Source organism: Bufo bufo, chromosome 8 (genome assembly GCF_905171765.1).
Source record: "Bufo bufo chromosome 8, aBufBuf1.1, whole genome shotgun sequence".
NCBI classification, from domain to species: domain Eukaryota; kingdom Metazoa; phylum Chordata; class Amphibia; order Anura; family Bufonidae; genus Bufo; species Bufo bufo.
In genome coordinates, this window is record NC_053396.1 from 188,075,551 (window position 1) to 188,083,173 (window position 7,623).

Consider the following 7,623-nt stretch of genomic DNA (forward strand, 5'->3'; position numbering starts at 1 on the left):
GTTTAAGCCCAGAAGGTGGTTCTAGTACTCACAGGTCACAGTGGTGATCTCCCCCTCTTGCTGTCGCTGGGACTGGAGGGCACACCCTTTCGTCCCTCAGGTCACTGCTTGGAGCTGGAGTTCCTGCCTGTTGGTAGTTGGGGTGCCCTAGATATTTAGGTGCGAGGCAGGGGAGCAAGCGTAATAGCCGGTGGATGGTGGAGTCAGTAACCAGGCCCGCTGGTATACATAAATAAGTCTCTCTTTACTGAAGTGCAGAATGAGGGTAGTAGTAACAAGGCACAGTTTCAAAGCATATAACTGAAATCCTTCCCCAATAGTAACATATTGACAGTGACGATAATGGAGGCTGCAGTAGTCCTTCTCTGTCTCTCTCTAAAGTCTCTCCTCAGAACCTTAGGCATGCAATAAGGTTTGTTAAATATTTCTGCACATCCCAGGCGGTAGTTGCTTCCTTAGCTGTTGAATTCTCAGAGATGAGGGTTCTTTGAACTTAGGCCCAGCTCTGAGGAGCTTGCACATGTAGGTTTTTACTGTAGCATAACTAGAACTCAACTGCACTGATTCTAACTAACCAGGGAGCGGACCCATGATCATCTACCGGCAACCTATCACAGTGAGCCTAGGGGTTAACCCTTAATTGTCCATTCAATGCTCTAAGGTACACAAACACAACATTTGTCTATCATTATTGGGACTGTCATATTTCACACAATACCAGGACAGGATTTCAGCCTCTGAATGTAAGCATAAGAACGTTTCCATTCAGACCCTGCATACAGAGGTATGGAAAACAATAACGGATTAAAGCATAATGCATATTCAAAAGTTGACGAAGTTACTATTCAACTATAATAAAATTATATTGACAAGCAACCAGAAACAATTCACCTAGTTACGATTATGCAGCTTCTTTCACGCAATGTCTTCATCACGTGACAAACCATCATTATCTGCCTTTTTGCTTGAGAAGACCCCAGGTGATGCACTGATCACATATTCTCCTGTTGCTAGGGCCCCTGGTGATCACGGTAACCTGTAGGTGAATCTGGCAGCAAGTATACAATTTCCCTGCAGTGCCTCCGCAGGGCAAATTAGGTATTACACAGTTTCTACTAAGTCAATTCAATGCAGTCACTGGCTAGATCCTCCTAAAGCTGTTATTATGCATTAAGTTACACTTTAATCTCCATGAAATTGTCCACAACATGTTTACTTGTGTGTATGTAAAAGAGGGGGGGAGTAAATCAAGGCAAAGATGAATGTGAACAACTACGTCCTTGTACAAAACTGTAGAAGACATCAGGGCCACTTATATAAAGACAATGAAGGACTTGTTTCTGGGTCTCATTGGTCCTATTACTGTTTGCTACATCTGCGGTTACCGTGAACTTCTAGGAAATAGATCGCAATTTACCAGATAATTTTAGAATGTAAACATTTGTTAAAAATCTTATTATTTGGGACAGTGATGATTTCTACAGGTGTAAGGTGTGATGGTCCTCTTAAAGGGGCTGTGCCACCAATAGCATCCCCTATCCAAACAATAGGAGTAAGTGTTCGATCGCTGAGAATGGAGAGGAGCTGCGCATGTGCAGGGAGCCCCGGAGAAGCCGGTGCAGAGGATAGGAGTGGTTGTGGCCCTGATGAGGTGTTGTATAACAGTGTACTCCCTCAGGCTGTGGCTCCATGGGGATTGGTGCAGTGGAAAGGTAGTATTGAAGAAGGAGGCCAAACTAAACGTATAAAAGTATTTTTACTATGTGCAACGTAAAACAAGTACAATTCTCTCTGCAACAGTAAGGAATATGGAGGCAGGTTGTTTTACTGCAAATTAGCACTAGTATAGAACTGGCCTGTAGTATTTCAGGTGTAGGGTGTTTTAGAATATTCCCTCACCTTACAACAAGGTATTTGTTGCTTGATTTAGCTGTCCATGCCTAGACACCTTTCTATCTCCACCAAAGTGCCTCTGTGGTTTCCACTGTCAAAACAAAATGTCCATTTGTTGCTGGATGTACTGGTGGTCCAGAACTGTTGATCTACAGCAAGTAGACAACTCAGTTCTAAGCAGTGGCTGATATGCTTTATAGACTCAGCCGTAACATGGATTAGGGCCCTTTAATACATCCCAATGTGGAGCCATAAGTGTTGATCTACGCTAGGGTCTCTACACGGGCCAATACAAACTGCAAGGGGGACGAATGATCGTTGGTATGATCATGCATTCTCCATACAGTTTGCATATTGTCACCAGCACATCCCCTGTTTACCAGTTGTCCTTTTATCTAGCTCATCCTTTTTGCAGATACTGTATGTTATGCTGGCTATCTTGCCGACTCCTACACTGACTGCACCTCCTCACTGATCTGTGTCTCTGAGACCCACAATGGGGTGCAGGGTCTGACCTGGGGGTGATGCAAATAACTTGCAGGCTCAACAGAACTTGAGGGCAATGCAAATGGACTAGAAAGCTGCTGCTGCCTTCCTTCTAGTCCCCCTCTATTTCTGTGACCTCATGCCTCTTGGGTGCCTGTTTCTGCTTTCTCTCTGATGCTTCCCACGATGCTCTGCTCCACTGAACCTCTCGACAACCAAACACACACCCATTGGCACCCTTTGTCCTCCGAAGTTCCTTTCCTCCAGTAAACAGCTATTTTCATTCCATTTTCTTCAATGCAGGTCACACAAGACTGTATAATTTGGACACTATATGGTAGAGCAAAAGGGAGGGAGCATCAGTAGAAGGTTCTGCACAGAGCTCCACTCAATGTAAAGCTGGTCCTACAGGGCCAAAACGATTTCAGAAGGCATGAATGGCTTTTGAACTTCAGCATCCGTCAACGAATGCAAGTCACCATACACACATACATAAGTACATACTGTGGGGACTCGCTCTGGTAGACAGGATTAGCAGATGCAGTATAGAGGCAACAACAAGTTCTGTGTTTTATTCACACTTTAAGCAAGTAACAAAACAAGTAGTCATATTCAAACAAAAAGTCACCTTGCGGTGTTGGTGGTAATTCACACCATGCGGCAATTCTGCTTCAAAGAGTCCTTGCTGACAGAAGCATCAACCTGTTTTCACGTGAAACAGATAGCAAGCCTTCATCCAGACACCAGGCTCCCAGATCCCAACACAGAGACCTGACTTCTGAGCCCAGCTGCCTATTTAAGGACAGCCAGGTGCCGCCAAAACCCGGACCGGCAATTAAAATCCGGTCCGTTATTTGACCTCACCTGGCTTTAAATCAGCCCAGCAGCACATGCTGGGAGGAAAATACCTGTTTTCCCAGACCACACCTCTCACTGTGTCCCAATACATACTAAATGGTAAAACACTGGGTACAAGGCAGCACCGCCAATTAGGCGAGGTGAGGAAATTGCAGCCAGCCAGAACCGCAGGGGCAACAGGTGAGGTGCACGGTGGGCCGATGAGGGGCCAAATAATAACACAGTTCATCGGTTTACTCACAGTTAGCAGAAAGCCTCCCTGGACTGGCAGCACAGTGTTGAGGAAGACAGCACGAAATCCTCCGGGGCACGCTCTGTGGTAGGGAAGCACCAGCCTAGATGGAGGTTGAGGTGCCCTTGGTGGCAGTGGTGTTTAGGGTGCTTGTGGCGGCTGGGTCCCTTGGTGTTATTTGTCGTGACGCCAGTACCGTTAATGGTGGTACAACCAATTGTAAGAATGAAGTAGACAGTGGTAGGATGCAACTCACTACTTTTACTGATGTTGGTTCCAGTTGCGGCATATGCATCCAGACAGAATACAGTCTTTTGCAATTTAGAGGAATTCTGTTGATCCACTGTTAATAGGTTTGGCTGGGTTTAGCTTAGCTTGAAGGTTCTGTATCAGTAGTTCTGGTAGGCGACTTTACTTCAGGTCCCTTGTAAACAGAGTAATTTGGTGAGGTTGCCTGTAATGCTTATTGGTATGCTTAGTCCTATTATTTCTGTTTCTTCCAAGCCCTTAAAACAGGTAGCTAATCTGTATTCTTCAATGTATGGTGAGGCTGCATGTAGCTAGATTGTCCTCCACCATGTGCAAAGGTGCCCATTAAGCCTTAAGTAATGGCTGTTATCACCGATGTCTCTCTTTAGCTTGGTCTTCTTCTTCCAGGGACGAAAACGCTATCCTCTGGTTGTAGGATGTAGGAACTAAGAGGATCACAGAAGGAAAACGCTCTCCTGCGCCTTATACCTTGGCTCTACCTCATTTCTGCAGCTGGCTTCACCCACTAATCTGTGGTGTGTAGCCTCAGCTTAACAATTGACTCTGCTCTTCACTAACTCTCCCACTTTACTTCTCTCCTTCTTCACTACCATGTCTCCCCTTCCTCACTAGGCCTGACCTAAGTATTTATATGAACTAAGTGCTATCCCCATCTAGTGGTGGGGTGTATAAATTACACCAGACCAGCCTATGAACAGGGATACAACAAGTGTTGTAATACCAAATGACATGCAATATGATAATGCCGTTTCACAGTAATTTTTGCAGTTCCCACGTGTCCTGAGTGGGACGCTGCACAATCGCCTCAGGCGGCGCAGCTCAGGTGACAAGTGAGGGGTGGCAGGGCACAGGGAGATGAGCGCTTCCATTGTGGGAGCGCTCATCTCCATAGTCATCTCTATCGCCGTCCTCAGTACTGTGTACAGTTCTGGGCTCCTGTGAACAAGGCAGACATAGCAGAGCTGGAGAGGGTTCAGAGGAGGGCAACTAAAGTAATAACTGGAATGGGTGGACTACAGTACCCTGAAAGATTATCAAAATTAGGGTTATTCACTTTAGAAAAAAGACGACTGAGGGGAGATCTAATAACTAAGTATAAATATATCAGGGGTCAGTACAGAGATCTCTCCCATTATCTATTTATCCCCAGGACCAGGGCCGTCTTTGCCGCAGGGCAAAAGGCGCAGCTGCCCCGGGCCCAGTTGCTCCTGGGGGCCCAAGGGAGCTCCGTTTCCTGACTCCCATTCACTAGTCCAGGGGCGTCGCTAGGTTAAAACATTCGGGGCCTGGGCCCCGGATGTTTTGTCCCAGGCCCTGAATGTCCTGCCTGCCTGCTAGATACAACTGTATTGCTGTACACAGAACGGCAATACAATTGAATCTAATACACTGGGAAGAGGTGAAGGACCTGTGGTGACATCACAAGTCATGTGATCATCAAAACAGTCTGTGATAGGATGACCTGGATGATGTCACCATCATGTGACCAGGGCAGGATTGGACCGGAGTGAAGAGGAGAAGCAGCCAAATGCTGATGTCTGTATATGAGGAGAGGTAAGTGAAGGGAGAGGCAGAGCAATGCTAGGGGTTGTAGTTATTTAACTAGGATGTATGTTAGGGCTGAAGGGAGGGATATTATTGACATGGAACTGTGTGCTTGAGGTGGCTGGGGGAGGAAGTGATGCCAGGGGGCCCAAGTAAATTCTTGCCCAGGGTCCAATCAATATTAAAGACAGCCCTGCCCAGGACTGTGACTGTGACAAGGGGACATCCTCTGCGTCTGGAGGAAAGAAGGTTTGTACACAAACATAGAAGAGGATTCTTTACGGTAAGAGCAGTGAGACTATGGAACTCTCTGCCTGAGGAGGTGGTGATGGTGAGTACAATAAAGGAATTCAAGAGGGGCCTGGATGTATTTCTGGAGTGTAATATAATTTCAGGCTATAGCTACTAGAGAGGGGTCGTTGATCCAGGGAGTTAGTCTGATTGCCTGATTGGAGTTCGGAAGGAATTTTTTCCCCTAAAGTGGGGAAAATTGGCTTCTACCTCACAGTTTTTATTTTGCCTTCCTCTGGATCAACTTGCAGGATGACAGGCCGAACTAGGTGGACACATTTTTTTTTCCAGCCTTATAAACTATGTTATTATGAATGAAAAAGATCTACATATATATGCCATCAGTCATGTTGCCCGTGTCTTGAAAACAGGGGTGGACTGGCCATAGACTCTACAGGGAAATTTCCTGGTGGGTCAATGTCCAGGTACATAGAGATCTGATGCTCTCAGCATTGCTATGAGCAGCAGGTACTCATGCACCTGGCCAGAAGCCACAACGGTTCTCCTGAATTCAGCTATAGCAGTTCTCACTGCCTACTTGGTTTGCCTTCTGTCAATTTGGACTCGTCTACAACTTGAGGCCACTTTTAGGTTTTTTCCTGGGCCACTTTAAGTTCCCAGTCAGCTCCTGCGCGAAAAGGTGCCATTGTCAGAAGAAAAGGGTCTAAAGTGACCTCCAAAATCTCTAGTTTAAGTCAGCACCTCCGGAAGTTACATATTGATGAGAAGGAGAGAGAGAATTTCACCCATTGGCTAGATAAGAAAGCGACTCAGAGAGCAAGTGCGCTGGTCAACCTCACATTTGCAGTTGCTTCTATGCAACGTTGATAAGAATTGTACCTACTTCTGAAAAGTATGCCAACTTGGACCTTCAGTAAAGAACTGCTATATGTTGCAAAAAAAAAAATGCTTCTTCAGCACCACTGTGTCTTCTCACAAGGGATCCCTGCCTTGCACCCACCTCACAATATCACCAACACCAAGGGCACCCTACTTTGCATTAGGCAGTAGCCAGGGTGTAACCTGAGGGAAAGAAAGGGCGCGTCCCTTCCTTCACTGTGTGTGTGTGCATGGCCCAGGGACTGCCAGAGCAGAATTGCAAACATGAGTACTACCACCCCCATCACCTCCCAGACACCAACACTCTCATCCTCTCCACCTTACGTCTCCCATGCGGTCTGCCGCTCGCTTCAGATCTTCAATATTAAAGGGAATCTGTCACCAGTTTTATGGTGTCCTAACTAAGGGCAATATAAACTAGTGACAGATCTTCTTAGCAAAAGCTCCAGTGCGTAATTCACAGTCACAATTATTCATGAGCTTTTTGCTTTCCCCACCCACCCGCTGCTGATTCAGTTGGAAAAAAAAACTGTCAATCAGAGGCAGGTGGGCGGGGAGAGTCGTCAGCTCATGAATATGGGGACTCATTGGTGTGTGCTCATGCTGTTAGGATTTAAAAGTGAGGGCAGCAGAAAACTAGTGACAGATTCCCTTTAAGGTCCATTCACACGTCCACCTAATGGGTCCACATCCGTTCTGCAATTTTGCGGAACGGGCGCGGACCTATTCCTTTTCAATGGGGCCGCAAAACTTGCGGACAGCACATCATGTGCTGTCCTCATCCGCACTAGCGTTACGCGGCCCCGCAAAAAAATAGAGCAGGTCCTATTCTTCTCCGCAGCCACGGACAAGAATAGGCATTTCTATCACAGTTCTGGCCATGTGCGGTCAGCAAAATGTGAAACGCACATGGCTGGTGTCCGAGTTTTGCAGATCCGCCATATGCGGACCGCAAAACAGTTGCGGACATGTGAATGCACCCTTACACACCCAGAAAAACCCTTTAAGATTCATTGGACCCATTACTATGGAAATACTTAAGAGATAACAACATGATTTATGACCAGTTCCAGCAATTTCGCATAAGTCGCTTGGAGGGAATTTAAAGGTAAACTGTCACCATGAAAACGAGACATAATTTGCAGGCAGCATGTTATAGAGCAGGAGAAGCTGAGCAGATTCATGTATAGTTTTATAGGAAAAGATTC

General features: G+C 46.2%; 1 long non-coding RNA gene across 1 annotated transcript in view; it reads right to left on the reverse strand.

Moving 5' to 3' along the window:
- Positions 1-497, reverse strand: part of LOC120977349 — a 55,008-nt gene extending 54,511 nt beyond the window's left edge. Inside the window, exon 1 of the long non-coding RNA XR_005773881.1 lies at positions 33-497. This is a non-coding gene — a long non-coding RNA (uncharacterized LOC120977349). The remainder of the gene's footprint in view (positions 1-32) is intronic.
- Positions 498-7,623: the final 7,126 nt, after the last annotated feature.